Here is a 17,461-nt window from a genome sequence, read left to right as displayed (position 1 = left end):
CAAAAACCTGCAATTAATTGTTGACCTTTTTGTTTGTCAAAAAGAGACTATTCTTTTAAGCCACTCATTGTTTCTTAGAAAAAAGCAAGGTAAGAGAAAAACCTGTAATTTCATTTTGACTGTTTTTTATTTGTCAAAATGAGACTTCTTTGAAGCCACTCAAAGTTACTTAGACAAAATGGAATCTACAGTTTACCCAATATACCACCAAATGGTTGACAGTTTACTAAATATGCATAAGTATATACTTTTTTTATGGATTGGCAAAAGTAAAATTCACTTGATGCTTTTGACTCATGCAATTGACATCAATCAGATAATGGAACCATGGTATTTAAAAGAACCTGAGAAGATGGGCTCGTCTGCGATTTAATCCCAGGACCTCTCGCACCCTAAGCGAGAATCATACCCCTATACCAACGAGCCTACTGTTCATGTATTTTCATGTATACTAATGAAATTGGAAGTGAAACTGTTGGAATACATTAGTATTTTAAAATACTATCAGATAATTGAACTAAGCACTTTTAAAGAACCTGAGAAAACAGGCTCATCCAGGATATGAACCTGGGACCTTTTGCACCCGAAGCAAGAATCATACACCCTGACCAACAAGCCACTAGCCAAATAATTTCTTATTCAGTTTTTAACATTTTTAAAGTAAAACTCTAATTATTTAAGAAAAAATGCAAATAACTGGAGAAAACACACAATTTCATTTAATGAAGATGAAACATTTTAAAAATAACATAACAACTTAAAACAAAAAATGTGTATGTAGCATTGCAAATAATAACTTAAGGTTACTTGTTATCCAAGTATGTATATTAGAAATGTGCAGTGCCAATATTTAGAGGTCCCAATAGAGTTTGGACTTTTTTTGATAGTTGGAACCTAAGACTTGTCACATACTGTGTGCAACTCAAGCATGCAGACCCAGAAGAAAGACAAAATAAACACCTGCAATTTATTGTTGATCTTTTTGTTAGTCATAATGATACTATTCTTTTAAGCCACTCAGGGTTATTTAGAAAAAAGAAAAGTAAGAGAAAAACCTGTAATTTCATTTTGACAGTTTTTTGTTTGTCAAAATTAGACTTTTAAGCCACTCAAGGTTACTTAGACAAAATGGAATCTATAGTTTACCCAATATACCACCAAATGGTTGACATTTTACTAAGTATGCATAAGTATATACCTTTAAAAGATGGGCTCATCCGGGATTTGTACCGGGGATCTCTCGCACCCTAAGCAAGAATCAACGAGCCCACTGTGCATGTCTTTTTTATGTATATTAATGAAATTGTAAGTAAAACTGTTTGTATACATTAGTGAGTATTTTAAAATGCTATTAAATACTATCAGATATTAAGGACTTTAAAAGTACATGAAGAGATGGGCTCGTCCGGGATTTGAACCCGGGACCTCTCGCACCCGAAGCAAGAATCATACCCCTAGACCAACGAGCCATCTGCCTAAGGTCTTCTCATTCAGATTTTACAATTTTTAAAGTAAAACTCAAATTATTTAATAAAAAAATGCAATAAGCTGGAAAAAAAAGATGTTACATTTTAAAAATACCATAACTTTTTTAAAAAATTATTTGTAGCATAGCTAAAATGTTTCCTTAAGGTCAATTTTTGGTCCAAGTGTGCATATTTGGAAATTTCAGTGCCAAGATTTATTGGTTTCTATAGAGTTTTAACTTTTCTAATAGCTGGAACCTAAGACTTGTCTCATACTGTGTGCAACTTAAGCATACAGACCAAGAAGAAAGAAAAAAACAAAAACCTGCAATTAATTGTTGACCTTTTTGTTTGTCAAAAAGAGACTATTCTTTTAAGCCACTCATTGTTTCTTAGAAAAAAGCAAGGTAAGAGAAAAACCTGTAATTTCATTTTGACTGTTTTTTATTTGTCAAAATGAGACTTCTTTGAAGCCACTCAAAGTTACTTAGACAAAATGGAATCTACAGTTTACCCAATATACCACCAAATGGTTGACAGTTTACTAAATATGCATAAGTATATACTTTTTTTATGGATTGGCAAAAGTAAAATTCACTTGATGCTTTTGACTCATGCAATTGACATCAATCAGATAATGGAACCATGGTATTTAAAAGAACCTGAGAAGATGGGCTCGTCTGCGATTTAATCCCAGGACCTCTCGCACCCTAAGCGAGAATCATACCCCTATACCAACGAGCCTACTGTTCATGTATTTTCATGTATACTAATGAAATTGGAAGTGAAACTGTTGGAATACATTAGTATTTTAAAATACTATCAGATAATTGAACTAAGCACTTTTAAAGAACCTGAGAAAACAGGCTCATCCAGGATATGAACCTGGGACCTTTTGCACCCGAAGCAAGAATCATACACCCTGACCAACAAGCCACTAGCCAAATAATTTCTTATTCAGTTTTTAACATTTTTAAAGTAAAACTCTAATTATTTAAGAAAAAATGCAAATAACTGGAGAAAACACACAATTTCATTTAATGAAGATGAAACATTTTAAAAATAACATAACAACTTAAAACAAAAAATGTGTATGTAGCATTGCAAATAATAACTTAAGGTTACTTGTTATCCAAGTATGTATATTAGAAATGTGCAGTGCCAATATTTAGAGGTCCCAATAGAGTTTGGAGTTTTTTTGATAGTTGGAACCTAAGACTTGTCACATACTGTGTGCAACTCAAGCATGCAGACCCAGAAGAAAGACAAAATAAACACCTGCAATTTATTGTTGATCTTTTTGTTAGTCATAATGATACTATTCTTTTAAGCCACTCAGGGTTATTTAGAAAAAAGAAAGGTAAGAGAAAAACCTGTAATTTCATTTTGACAGTTTTTTGTTTGTCAAAATTAGACTTTTAAGCCACTCAAGGTTACTTAGACAAAATGGAATCTATAGTTTACCCAATATACCACCAAATGGTTGACATTTTACTAAGTATGCATAAGTATATACCTTTAAAAGATGGGCTCATCCGGGATTTGTACCGGGGATCTCTCGCACCCTAAGCAAGAATCAACGAGCCCACTTTGCATGTCTTTTTTATGTATATTAATGAAATTGTAAGTAAAACTGTTTGTATACATTAGTGAGTATTTTAAAATGCTATTAAATACTATCAGATATTAAAAGTACATGAAGAGATGGGCTCGTCCAGGATTTGAACCCGGGACCTCTCGCACCCGAAGCGAGAATCATACCCCTAGACCAACGAGCCATCTGCCTAAGGTCTTCTCATTCAGATTTTACCATTTTTAAAGTAAAACTCAAATTATTTAATAAAAAAATGCAATAAGCTGGAAAAAAAGATGTTACATTTTAAAAATACCATAACTATTTAAAAAAATTATTTATAGCATAGCTAAAATGTTTCCTTAAGGTCAATTTTTGGTCCAAGTATGCATATTTGGAAATTTTAGTGCCAAGATTTATGGGTTCCTATAGAGTTTTAACTTTTCTAATATCTGGAACCTAAGACTTGTCTCATACTGTGTGCAACTTTAGCATACAGACCAAGAAGAAAGAAAAAAACAAAAACCTGCAATTAATTGTTGACCTTTTTGTTTATCAAAAAGAGACTATTCTTTTAAGCCACTCATTGTTTCTTAGAAAAAAGCAAGGTAAGAGAAAAACCTGTAATTTCATTTTGACTGTTTTTTATTTGTCAAAATGAGACTTCTTTGAAGCCACTCAAAGTTACTTAGACAAAATGGAATCTACAGTTTACCCAATATACCACCAAATGGTTGACAGTTTACTAAATATGCATAAGTATATACTTTTTTTTATGGATTGGCAAAAGAAAAATTCACTTGATGCTTTTGACTCAGGCAATTGACATCAATCAGATAATGGAACCATGGTATTTAAAAGAACCTGAGAAGATGGGCTCGTCTGCGATTTAATCCCAGGACCTCTCGCACCCTAAGCGAGAATCATACCCCTATACCAACGAGCCTACTGTTCATGTATTTTCATGTATACTAATGAAATTGGAAGTGAAACTGTTGGAATACATTAGTATTTTAAAATACTATCAGATAATTGAACTAAGCACTTTTAAAGAACCTGAGAAAACAGGCTTATCCAGGATATGAACCTGGGACCTTTTGCACCCGAAGCAAGAATCATACACCCTGACCAACAAGCCACTAGCCAAATAATTTCTTATTCAGTTTTTAACATTTTTAAAGTAAAACTCTAATTATTTAAGAAAAAATGCAAATAACTGGAGAAAACACACAATTTCATTTAATGAAGATGAAACATTTTAAAAATAACATAACAACTTAAAACAAAAAATGTGTATGTAGCATTGCAAAAATAATAACTTAAGGTTACTTGTTATCCAAGTATGTATATTAGAAATGTGCAGTGCCAATATTTAGAGGTCCCAATAGAGTTTGGACTTTTTTTGATAGTTGGAACCTAAGACTTGTCACATACTGTGTGCAACTCAAGCATGCAGACCCAGAAGAAAGACAAAATAAACACCTGCAATTTATTGTTGATCTTTTTGTTAGTCATAATGATACTATTCTTTTAAGCCACTCAGGGTTATTTAGAAAAAAGAAAAGTAAGAGAAAAACCTGTAATTTCATTTTGACAGTTTTTTGTTTGTCAAAATTAGACTTTTAAGCCACTCAAGGTTACTTAGACAAAATGGAATCTATAGTTTACCCAATATACCACCAAATGGTTGACATTTTACTAAGTATGCATAAGTATATACCTTTAAAAGATGGGCTCATCCGGGATTTGTACCGGGGATCTCTCGCACCCTAAGCAAGAATCAACGAGCCCACTGTGCATGTCTTTTTTATGTATATTAATGAAATTGTAAGTAAAACTGTTTGTATACATTAGTGAGTATTTTAAAATGCTATTAAATACTATCAGATATTAAGGACTTTAAAAGTACATGAAGAGATGGGCTCGTCCGGGATTTGAACCCGGGACCTCTCGCACCCGAAGCAAGAATCATACCCCTAGACCAACGAGCCATCTGCCTAAGGTCTTCTCATTCAGATTTTACAATTTTTAAAGTAAAACTCAAATTATTTAATAAAAAAATGCAATAAGCTGGAAAAAAAAGATGTTACATTTTAAAAATACCATAACTTTTTAAAAAAATTATTTGTAGCATAGCTAAAATGTTTCCTTAAGGTCAATTTTTGGTCCAAGTGTGCATATTTGGAAATTTCAGTGCCAAGATTTATGGGTTTCTATAGAGTTTTAACTTTTCTAATAGCTGGAACCTAAGACTTGTCTCATACTGTGTGCAACTTAAGCATACAGACCAAGAAGAAAGAAAAAAACAAAAACCTGCAATTAATTGTTGACCTTTTTGTTTGTCAAAAAGAGACTATTCTTTTAAGCCACTCATTGTTTCTTAGAAAAAAGCAAGGTAAGAGAAAAACCTGTAATTTCATTTTGACTGTTTTTTATTTGTCAAAATGAGACTTCTTTGAAGCCACTCAAAGTTACTTAGACAAAATGGAATCTACAGTTTACCCAATATACCACCAAATGGTTGACAGTTTACTAAATATGCATAAGTATATACTTTTTTTATGGATTGGCAAAAGTAAAATTCACTTGATGCTTTTGACTCATGCAATTGACATCAATCAGATAATGGAACCATGGTATTTAAAAGAACCTGAGAAGATGGGCTCGTCTGCGATTTAATCCCAGGACCTCTCGCACCCTAAGCGAGAATCATACCCCTATACCAACGAGCCTACTGTTCATGTATTTTCATGTATACTAATGAAATTGGAAGTGAAACTGTTGGAATACATTAGTATTTTAAAATACTATCAGATAATTGAACTAAGCACTTTTAAAGAACCTGAGAAAACAGGCTCATCCAGGATATGAACCTGGGACCTTTTGCACCCGAAGCAAGAATCATACACCCTGACCAACAAGCCACTAGCCAAATAATTTCTTATTCAGTTTTTAACATTTTTAAAGTAAAACTCTAATTATTTAAGAAAAAATGCAAATAACTGGAGAAAACACACAATTTCATTTAATGAAGATGAAACATTTTAAAAATAACATAACAACTTAAAACAAAAAATGTGTATGTAGCATTGCAAATAATAACTTAAGGTTACTTGTTATCCAAGTATGTATATTAGAAATGTGCAGTGCCAATATTTAGAGGTCCCAATAGAGTTTGGACTTTTTTTGATAGTTGGAACCTAAGACTTGTCACATACTGTGTGCAACTCAAGCATGCAGACCCAGAAGAAAGACAAAATAAACACCTGCAATTTATTGTTGATCTTTTTGTTAGTCATAATGATACTATTCTTTTAAGCCACTCAGGGTTATTTAGAAAAAAGAAAGGTAAGAGAAAAACCTGTAATTTCATTTTGACAGTTTTTTGTTTGTCAAAATTAGACTTTTAAGCCACTCAAGGTTACTTAGACAAAATGGAATCTATAGTTTACCCAATATACCACCAAATGGTTGACATTTTACTAAGTATGCATAAGTATATACCTTTAAAAGATGGGCTCATCCGGGATTTGTACCGGGGATCTCTCGCACCCTAAGCAAGAATCAACGAGCCCACTGTGCATGTCTTTTTTATGTATATTAATGAAATTGTAAGTAAAACTGTTTGTATACATTAGTGAGTATTTTAAAATGCTATTAAATACTATCAGATATTAAAAGTACATGAAGAGATGGGCTCGTCCAGGATTTGAACCCAGGACCTCTCGCACCCGAAGCGAGAATCATACCCCTAGACCAACGAGCCATCTGCCTAAGGTCTTCTCATTCAGATTTTACCATTTTTAAAGTAAAACTCAAATTATTTAATAAAAAAATGCAATAAGCTGGAAAAAAAAGATGTTACATTTTAAAAATACCATAACTATTTAAAAAAATTATTTATAGCATAGCTAAAATGTTTCCTTAAGGTCAATTTTTGGTCCAAGTATGCATATTTGGAAATTTCAGTGCCAAGATTAATGGGTTCCTATAGAGTTTTAACTTTTCTAATATCTGGAACCTAAGACTTGTCTCATACTGTGTGCAACTTAAGCATACAGACCAAGAAGAAAGAAAAAAACTAAAACCTGCAATTAATTGTTGACCTTTTTGTTTGTCAAAAAGAGACTATTCTTTTAAGCCACTCATTGTTTCTTAGAAAAAAGCAAGGTAAGAGAAAAACCTGTAATTTCATTTTGACTGTTTTTTATTTGTCAAAATGAGACTTCTTTGAAGCCACTCAAAGTTACTTAGACAAAATGGAATCTACAGTTTACCCAATATACCACCAAATGGTTGACAGTTTACTAAATATGCATAAGTATATACTTTTTTTTATGGATTGGCAAAAGAAAAATTCACTTGATGCTTTTGACTCAGGCAATTGACATCAATCAGATAATGGAACCATGGTATTTAAAAGAACCTGAGAAGATGGGCTCATCTGCGATTTAATCGCAGGACCTCTCGCACCCTAAGCGAGAATCATACCCCTATACCAACGAGCCTACTGTTCATGTATTTTCATGTATACTAATGAAATTGGAAGTGAAACTGTTGGAATACATTAGTATTTTAAAATACTATCAGATAATTGAACTAAGCACTTTTAAAGAACCTGAGAAAACAGGCTCATCCAGGATATGAACCTGGGACCTTTTGCACCCGAAGCAAGAATCATACACCCTGACCAACAAGCCACTAGCCAAATAATTTCTTATTCAGTTTTTAACATTTTTAAAGTAAAACTCTAATTATTTAAGAAAAAATGCAAATAACTGGAGAAAACACACAATTTCATTTAATGAAGATGAAACATTTTAAAAATAACATAACAACTTAAAACAAAAAATGTGTATGTAGCATTGCAAAAATAATTACTTAAGGTTACTTGTTATCCAAGTATGTATATTAGAAATGTGCAGTGCCAATATTTAGAGGTCCCAATAGAGTTTGGACTTTTTTTGATAGTTGGAACCTAAGACTTGTCACATACTGTGTGCAACTCAAGCATGCAGACCCAGAAGAAAGACAAAATAAACACCTGCAATTTATTGTTGATCTTTTTGTTAGTCATAATGATACTATTCTTTTAAGCCACTCAGGGTTATTTAGAAAAAAGAAAGGTAAGAGAAAAACCTGTAATTTCATTTTGACAGTTTTTTGTTTGTCAAAATTATACTTTTAAGCCACTCAAGGTTACTTAGACAAAATGGAATCTATAGTTAACCCAATATACCACCAAATGGTTGACATTTTACTAAGTATGCATAAGTATATACCTATAAAAGATGGGCTCATCCGGGATTTGTCCCGGGGATCTCTCGCACCCTAAGCAAGAATCAACGAGCCCACTGTGCATGTCTTTTTTATGTATATTAATGAAATTGTAAGTAAAACTGTTTGTATACATTAGTGAGTATTTTAAAATGCTATTAAATACTATCAGATATTAAAAGTACATGAAGAGATGGGCTCGTCCAGGATTTGAACCCGGGACCTCTCGCACCCGAAGCGAGAATCATACCCCTAGACCAACGAGCCATCTGCCTAAGGTCTTCTCATTCAGATTTTACCATTTTTAAAGTAAAACTCAAATTATTTAATAAAAAAATGCAATAAGCTGGAAAAAAAGATGTTACATTTTAAAAATACCATAACTATTTAAAAAAAATATTTATAGCATAGCTAAAATGTTTCCTTAAGGTAAATTTTTGGTCCAAGTATGCATATTTGGAAATTTCAGTGCCAAGATTTATGGGTTCCTATAGAGTTTTAACTTTTCTAATAGCTGGAACCTAAGACTTGTCTCATACTGTGTGCAACTTAAGCATACAGACCAAGAAGAAAGAAAAAAACAAAAACCTGCAATAAATTGTTGACCTTTTTGTTTGTCAAAAAGAGACTATTCTTTTAAGCCACTCATTGTTTCTTAGAAAAAAGCAAGGTAAGAGAAAAACCTGTAATTTCATTTTGATAGTTTTTTATTTGTCAAAATGAGACTTCTTTGAAGCCACTCAAAGTTACTTAGACAAAATGGAATCTACAGTTTACCCAATATACCACCAAATGGTTGACAGTTTACTAAATATGCATAAGTATATACTTTTTTTTATGGATTGGCAAAAGAAAAATTCACTTGATGCTTTTGACTCAGGCAATTGACATCAATCAGATAATGGAACCATGGTATTTAAAACAACCTGAGAAGATGGGCTCGTCTGCGATTTAATCGCAGGACCTCTCGCACCCTAAGCGAGAATCATACCCCTATAACAACGAGCCTACTGTTCATGTATTTTCATGTATACTAATGAAATTGGAAGTGAAACTGTTGGACTACATTAGTATTTTAAAATACTATCAGATAATTGAACTAAGCACTTTTAAAGAACCTGAGAAAACAGGCTCATCCAGGATATGAACCTGGGACCTTTTGCACCCGAAGCAAGAATCATACACCCTCACCAACAAGCCACTAGCCAAATAATTTCTTATTCAGTTTTTAACATTTTTAAAGTAAAACTCTAATTATTTATGAAAAAATGCAAATAACTGGAGAAAACACACAATTTCATTTAATGAAGATGAAACGTTTTAAAAATAACATAACAACTTAAAACAAAAAATGTGTATGTAGCATTGCAAAAATAATAACTTAAGGTTACTTGTTATCCAAGTATGTATATTAGAAATGTGCAGTGCCAATATTTAGAGGTCCCAATAGAGTTTGGACTTTTTTTGATAGTTGGAACCTAAGACTTGTCACATACTGTGTGCAACTCAAGCATGCAGACCCAGAAGAAAGACAAAATAAACACCTGCAATTTATTGTTGATCTTTTTGTTAGTCATAATGATACTATCCTTTTAAGCCACTCAGGGTTATTTAGAAAAAAGAAAGGTAAGAGAAAAACCTGTAATTTCATTTTGACAGTTTTTTGTTTGTCAAAATTAGACTTTTAAGCCACTCAAGGTTACTTAGACAAAATGGAATCTATAGTTTACCCAATATACCACCAAATGGTTGACATTTTACTAAGTATGCATAAGTATATACCTTTAAAAGATGGGCTCATCCGGGATTTGTACCGGGGATCTCTCGCACCCTAAGCAAGAATCAACGAGCCCACTGTGCATGTCTTTTTTATGTATATTAATGAAATTGTAAGTAAAACTGTTTGTATACATTAGTGAGTATTTTAAAATGCTATTAAATACTATCAGATATTAAAAGTACATGAAGAGATGGGCTCGTCCAGGATTTGAACCCGGGACCTCTCGCACCCGAAGCGAGAATCATACCCCTAGACCAACGAGCCATCTGCCTAAGGTCTTCTCATTCAGATTTTACCATTTTTAAAGTAAAACTCAAATTATTTAATAAAAAAATGCAATAAGCTGGAAAAAAAGATGTTACATTTTAAAAATACCATAACTATTTAAAAAAAATATTTATAGCATAGCTAAAATGTTTCCTTAAGGTAAATTTTTGGTCCAAGTATGCATATTTGGAAATTTCAGTGCCAAGATTTATGGGTTCCTATAGAGTTTTAACTTTTCTAATAGCTGGAACCTAAGACTTGTCTCATACTGTGTGCAACTTAAGCATACAGACCAAGAAGAAAGAAAAAAACAAAAACCTGCAATTAATTGTTGACCTTTTTGTTTGTCAAAAAGAGACTATTCTTTTAAGCCACTCATTGTTTCTTAGAAAAAAGCAAGGTAAGAGAAAAACCTGTAATTTCATTTTGATAGTTTTTTATTTGTCAAAATGAGACTTCTTTGAAGCCACTCAAAGTTACTTAGACAAAATGGAATCTACAGTTTACCCAATATACCACCAAATGGTTGACAGTTTACTAAATATGCATAAGTATATACTTTTTTTTATGGATTGGCAAAAGAAAAATTCACTTGATACTTTTGACTCAGGCAATTGACATCAATCAGATAATGGAACCATGGTATTTAAAAGAACCTGAGAAGATGGGCTCGTCTGCGATTTAATCCCAGGACCTCTCGCACCCTAAGCGAGAATCATACCCCTATACCAACGAGCCTACTGTTCATGTATTTTCATGTATACTAATGAAATTGGAAGTGAAACTGTTGGAATACATTAGTATTTTAAAATACTATCAGATAATTGAACTAAGCACTTTTAAAGAACCTGAGAAAACAGGCTCATCCAGGATATGAACCTGGGACCTTTTGCACCCGAAGCGAGAATCATACACCCTGACCAACAAGCCACTAGCCAAATAATTTCTTATTCAGTTTTTAACATTTTTAAAGTAAAACTCTAATTATTTAAGAAAAATGCAAATAACAGGAGAAAACACACAATTTCATTTAATGAAGATGAAACATTTTAAAAATAACATAACAACTTAAACAAAAAATGTGTATGTAGCATTGCAAATAATAACTTAAGGTTACTTGTTATCCAAGTATGTATATTTGAAATGTGCAGTGCCAATATTTAGAGGTCCCAATAGAGTTTGGACTTTTTTTGATAGTTGGAACCTAAGACTTATCACATACTGTGTGCAACTCAAGCATGCAGACCCAGAAGAAAGACAAAATAAACACCTGCAATTTATTGTTGATCTTTTTGTTAGTCATAATGATACTATTCTTTTAAGCCACTCAGGGTTATTTAGAAAAAAGAAAGGTAAGAGAAAAACCTGTAATTTCATTTTGACAGTTTTTTGTTTGTCAAAATTAGACTTTTAAGCCACTCAAGGTTACTTAGACAAAATGGAATCTATAGTTTACCCAATATACCACCAAATGGTTGACATTTTACTAAGTATGCATAAGTATATACCTTTAAAAGATGGGCTCATCCGGGATTTGTACGGGGGATCTCTCGCACCCTAAGCAAGAATCAACGAGCCCACTGTGCATGTCTTTTTTATGTATATTAATGAAATTGTAAGTAAAACTGTTTGTATACATTAGTGAGTATTTTAAAATGCTATTAAATACTATCAGATATTAAAAGTACATGAAGAGATGGGCTCGTCCAGGATTTGAACCCGGGACCTCTCGCACCCGAAGCGAGAATCATACCCCTAGACCAACGAGCCATCTGCCTAAGGTCTTCTCATTCAGATTTTACCATTTTTAAAGTAAAACTCAAATTATTTAATAAAAAAATGCAATAAGCTGGAAAAAAAGATGTTACATTTTAAAAATACCATAACTATTTAAAAAAAATATTTATAGCATAGCTAAAATGTTTCCTTAAGGTAAATTTTTGGTCCAAGTATGCATATTTGGAAATTTCAGTGCCAAGATTTATGGGTTCCTATAGAGTTTTAACTTTTCTAATAGCTGGAACCTAAGACTTGTCTCATACTGTGTGCAACTTAAGCATACAGACCAAGAAGAAAGAAAAAAACAAAAACCTGCAATTAATTGTTGACCTTTTTGTTTGTCAAAAAGAGACTATTCTTTTAAGCCACTCATTGTTTCTTAGAAAAAAGCAAGGTAAGAGAAAAACCTGTAATTTCATTTTGATAGTTTTTTATTTGTCAAAATGAGACTTCTTTGAAGCCACTCAAAGTTACTTAGACAAAATGGAATCTACAGTTTACCCAATATACCACCAAATGGTTGACAGTTTACTAAATATGCATAAGTATATACTTTTTTTTATGGATTGGCAAAAGAAAAATTCACTTGATGCTTTTGACTCAGGCAATTGACATCAATCAGATAATGGAACCATGGTATTTAAAAGAACCTGAGAAGATGGGCTCGTCTGCGATTTAATCGCAGGACCTCTCGCACCCTAAGCGAGAATCATACCCCTATAACAACGAGCCTACTGTTCATGTATTTTCATGTATACTAATGAAATTGGAAGTGAAACTGTTGGACTACATTAGTATTTTAAAATACTATCAGATAATTGAACTAAGCACTTTTAAAGAACCTGAGAAAACAGGCTCATCCAGGATATGAACCTGGGACCTTTTGCACCCGAAGCAAGAATCATACACCCTGACCAACAAGCCACTAGCCAAATAATTTCTTATTCAGTTTTTAACATTTTTAAAGTAAAACTCTAATTATTTATGAAAAAATGCAAATAACTGGAGAAAACACACAATTTCATTTAATGAAGATGAAACGTTTTAAAAATAACATAACAACTTAAAACAAAAAATGTGTATGTAGCATTGCAAAAATAATAACTTAAGGTTACTTGTTATCCAAGTATGTATATTAGAAATGTGCAGTGCCAATATTTAGAGGTCCCAATAGAGTTTGGACTTTTTTTGATAGTTGGAACCTAAGACTTGTCACATACTGTGTGCAACTCAAGCATGCAGACCCAGAAGAAAGACAAAATAAACACCTGCAATTTATTGTTGATCTTTTTGTTAGTCATAATGATACTATTCTTTTAAGCCACTCAGGGTTATTTAGAAAAAAGAAAGGTAAGAGAAAAACCTGTAATTTCATTTTGACAGTTTTTTGTTTGTCAAAATTAGACTTTTAAGCCACTCAAGGTTACTTAGACAAAATGGAATCTATAGTTTACCCAATATACCACCAAATGGTTGACATTTTACTAAGTATGCATAAGTATATACCTTTAAAAGATGGGCTCATCCGGGATTTGTACCGGGGATCTCTCGCACCCTAAGCAAGAATCAACGAGCCCACTGTGCATGTCTTTTTTATGTATATTAATGAAATTGTAAGTAAAACTGTTTGTATACATTAGTGAGTATTTTAAAATGCTATTAAATACTATCAGATATTAAAAGTACATGAAGAGATGGGCTCGTCCAGGATTTGAACCCGGGACCTCTCGCACCCGAAGCGAGAATCATACCCCTAGACCAACGAGCCATCTGCCTAAGGTCTTCTCATTCAGATTTTACCATTTTTAAAGTAAAACTCAAATTATTTAATAAAAAATGCAATAAGCTGGAAAAAAAGATGTTACATTTTAAAAATACCATAACTATTTAAAAAAAATATTTATAGCATAGCTAAAATGTTTCCTTAAGGTCAATTTTTGGTCCAAGTATGCATATTTGGAAATTTCAGTGCCAAGATTTATGGGTTCCTATAGAGTTTTAACTTTTCTAATAGCTGGAACCTAAGACTTGTCTCATACTGTGTGCAACTTAAGCATACAGACCAAGAAGAAAGAAAAAAACAAAAACCTGCAATTAATTGTTGACCTTTTTGTTTGTCAAAAAGAGACTATTCTTTTAAGCCACTCATTGTTTCTTAGAAAAAAGCAAGGTAAGAGAAAAACCTGTAATTTCATTTTGATAGTTTTTTATTTGTCAAAATGAGACTTCTTTGAAGCCACTCAAAGTTACTTAGACAAAATGGAATCTACAGTTTACCCAATATACCACCAAATGGTTGACAGTTTACTAAATATGCATAAGTATATACTTTTTTTTATGGATTGGCAAAAGAAAAATTCACTTGATGCTTTTGACTCAGGCAATTGACATCAATCAGATAATGGAACCATGGTATTTAAAAGAACCTGAGAAGATGGGCTCGTCTGCGATTTAATCGCAGGACCTCTCGCACCCTAAGCGAGAATCATACCCCTATACCAACGAGCCTACTGTTCATGTATTTTCATGTATACTAATGAAATTGGAAGTGAAACTGTTGGAATACATTAGTATTTTAAAATACTATCAGATAATTGAACTAAGCACTTTTAAAGAACCTGAGAAAACAGGCTCATCCAGGATATGAACCTGGGACCTTTTGCACCCGAAGCGAGAATCATACACCCTGACCAACAAGCCACTAGCCAAATAATTTCTTATTCAGTTTTTAACATTTTTAAAGTAAAACTCTAATTATTTAAGAAAAAATGCAAATAACTGGAGAAAACACACAATTTCATTTAATGAAGATGAAACATTTTAAAAATAACATAACAACTTAAAACAAAAAATGTGTATGTAGCATTGCAAATAATAACTTAAGGTTACTTGTTATCCAAGTATGTATATTAGAAATGTGCAGTGCCAATATTTAGAGGTCCCAATAGAGTTTGGACTTTTTTTGATAGTTGGAACCTAAGACTTATCACATACTGTGTGCAACTCAAGCATGCAGACCCAGAAGAAAGACAAAATAAACACCTGCAATTTATTGTTGATCTTTTTGTTAGTCATAATGATACTATTCTTTTAAGCCACTCAGGGTTATTTAGAAAAAAGAAAGGTAAGAGAAAAACCTGTAATTTCATTTTGACAGTTTTTTGTTTGTCAAAATTAGACTTTTAAGCCACTCAAGGTTACTTAGACAAAATGGAATCTATAGTTTACCCAATATACCACCAAATGGTTGACATTTTACTAAGTATGCATAAGTATATACCTTTAAAAGATGGGCTCATCCGGGATTTGTACCGGGGATCTCTCGCACCCTAAGCAAGAATCAACGAGCCCACTGTGCATGTCTTTTTTATGTATATTAATGAAATTGTAAGTAAAACTGTTTGTATACATTAGTGAGTATTTTAAAATGCTATTAAATACTATCAGATATTAAGGACTTTAAAAGTACATGAAGAGATGGGCTCGTCCGGGATTTGAACCCGGGACCTCTCGCACCCGAAGCGAGAATCATACCCCTAGACCAACGAGCCATCTGCCTAAGGTCTTCTCATTCAGATTTTACAATTTTTAAAGTAAAACTCAAATTATTTAATAAAAAAATGCAATAAGCTGGAAAAAAAGATGTTACATTTTAAAAATACCATAACTATTTAAAAAAATTATTTGTAGCATAGCTAAAATGTTTCCTTAAGGTCAATTTTTGGTCCAAGTATGCATATTTGGAAATTTCAGTCCCAAGATTTATGGGTTCCTATAGAGTTTTAACTTTTCTAATAGCTGGAACCTAAGACTTGTCTCATACTGTGTGCAACTTAAGCATACAGACCAAGAAGAAAGAAAAAAACAAAAACCTGCAATTAATTGTTGACCTTTTTGTTTGTCAAAAAGAAACTATTCTTTTAAGCCACTCATTGTTTCTTAGAAAAAAGCAAGGTAAGAGAAAAACCTGTAATTTCATTTTGACTGTTTTTTATTTGTCAAAATGAGACTTCTTTGAAGCCACTCAAAGTTACTTAGACAAAATGGAATCTACAGTTTACCCAATATACCACCAAATGGTTGACAGTTTACTAAATATGCATAAGTATATACAGGTTGAGTATCCCATATCCATATATTCCGAAATACGGAATATTCCGAAATACGGACTTTTTTGAGTGAGAGTGAGATAGTGAAACCTTTGTTTTTTGATGTCTCAATGTACACAAACTTTGTTTAATACACAAAGTTATTAAAAATATTGTATTAAATGACCTTCAGGCTGTGTGTATAAGGTGTATATGAAACATAAATGAATTGTGTGTATGTACACACACTTTGTTTAATGCACAAAGTTATAAAAAATATTGGCTAAAATGACCTTCAGGCTGTGTGTATAAGGTGTGTATGTAACATAAATGCATTCTGTGCTTAGATTTAGGTCCCATCACCATGATATCTCATAATGGTATGCAATTATTCCAAAATACGGAAAAATCCCATATCCAAAGTACCTCTGGTCCCAAGCATTTTGGATAAGGGAGACTCAACCTGTACTTTTTTTTATGGATTGGCAAAAGAAAAATTCACTTGATGCTTTTGACTCAGGCAATTGATATCAATCAGATAATGGAACCATGGTATTTAAAAGAACCTGAGAAGATGGGCTCGTCTGCGATTTAATCGCAGGACCTCTCGCACCCTAAGCGAGAATCATACCCCTATAACAACGAGCCTACTGTTCATGTATTTTCATGTATACTAATGAAATTGGAAGTGAAACTGTTGGACTACATTAGTATTTTAAAATACTATCAGATAATTGAACTAAGCACTTTTAAAGAACCTGAGAAAACAGGCTCATCCAGGATATGAACCTGGGACCTTTTGCACCTGAAGCAAGAATCATACACCCTGACCAACAAGCCACTAGCCAAATAATTTCTTATTCAGTTTTTAACATTTTTAAAGTAAAACTCTAATTATTTATGAAAAAATGCAAATAACTGGAGAAAACACACAATTTAATTTAATGAAGATGAAACGTTTTAAAAATAACATAACAACTTAAAACAAAAAATGTGTATGTAGCATTGCAAAAATAATAACTTAAGGTTACTTGTTATCCAAGTATGTATATTAGAAATGTGCAGTGCCAATATTTAGAGGTCCCAATAGAGTTTGGACTTTTTTTGATAGTTGGAACCTAAGACTTGTCACATACTGTGTGCAACTCAAGCATGCAGACCCAGAAGAAAGACAAAATAAACACCTGCAATTTATTGTTGATCTTTTTGTTAGTCATAATGATACTATTCT

General features: G+C 32.6%; 9 non-coding genes across 9 annotated transcripts; all 9 read right to left on the bottom strand.

The window, feature by feature from the left end:
- Positions 1 to 1,397: 1,397 nt before the first annotated feature.
- On the bottom strand, positions 1,398 to 1,469 carry TRNAP-CGG (transfer RNA proline (anticodon CGG)). Its single transcript has one exon. It is a non-coding gene; the product is annotated as a tRNA-Pro (tRNA).
- A 1,703-nt stretch (positions 1,470 to 3,172) lies between these two features.
- Positions 3,173 to 3,244, bottom strand: TRNAP-CGG (transfer RNA proline (anticodon CGG)). Its single transcript has one exon. It is a non-coding gene; the product is annotated as a tRNA-Pro (tRNA).
- Positions 3,245 to 4,958: 1,714 nt separating this feature from the next.
- TRNAP-CGG (transfer RNA proline (anticodon CGG)) lies at positions 4,959 to 5,030 on the bottom strand. Its single transcript has one exon. It is a non-coding gene; the product is annotated as a tRNA-Pro (tRNA).
- A 1,703-nt stretch (positions 5,031 to 6,733) lies between these two features.
- Positions 6,734 to 6,805, bottom strand: TRNAP-CGG (transfer RNA proline (anticodon CGG)). The gene has a single exon. It is a non-coding gene; the product is annotated as a tRNA-Pro (tRNA).
- Positions 6,806 to 8,511: 1,706 nt separating this feature from the next.
- TRNAP-CGG (transfer RNA proline (anticodon CGG)) lies at positions 8,512 to 8,583 on the bottom strand. The gene has a single exon. It is a non-coding gene; the product is annotated as a tRNA-Pro (tRNA).
- A 1,705-nt stretch (positions 8,584 to 10,288) lies between these two features.
- Positions 10,289 to 10,360, bottom strand: TRNAP-CGG (transfer RNA proline (anticodon CGG)). Its single transcript has one exon. It is a non-coding gene; the product is annotated as a tRNA-Pro (tRNA).
- Positions 10,361 to 12,061: 1,701 nt separating this feature from the next.
- Positions 12,062 to 12,133, bottom strand: TRNAP-CGG (transfer RNA proline (anticodon CGG)). The gene has a single exon. It is a non-coding gene; the product is annotated as a tRNA-Pro (tRNA).
- A 1,705-nt stretch (positions 12,134 to 13,838) lies between these two features.
- Positions 13,839 to 13,910, bottom strand: TRNAP-CGG (transfer RNA proline (anticodon CGG)). Its single transcript has one exon. It is a non-coding gene; the product is annotated as a tRNA-Pro (tRNA).
- Positions 13,911 to 15,621: 1,711 nt separating this feature from the next.
- On the bottom strand, positions 15,622 to 15,693 carry TRNAP-CGG (transfer RNA proline (anticodon CGG)). The gene has a single exon. It is a non-coding gene; the product is annotated as a tRNA-Pro (tRNA).
- Between the last annotated feature and the right edge of the window lie 1,768 nt (positions 15,694 to 17,461).

This window comes from Pseudophryne corroboree, chromosome 3 (assembly GCF_028390025.1).
Source record: "Pseudophryne corroboree isolate aPseCor3 chromosome 3, aPseCor3.hap2, whole genome shotgun sequence".
Lineage (NCBI taxonomy): Eukaryota > Metazoa > Chordata > Amphibia > Anura > Myobatrachidae > Pseudophryne > Pseudophryne corroboree.
The sequence above is the reverse complement of the archived record's forward strand: the minus strand, read 5'-3'. Positions and strand labels throughout refer to the sequence as shown.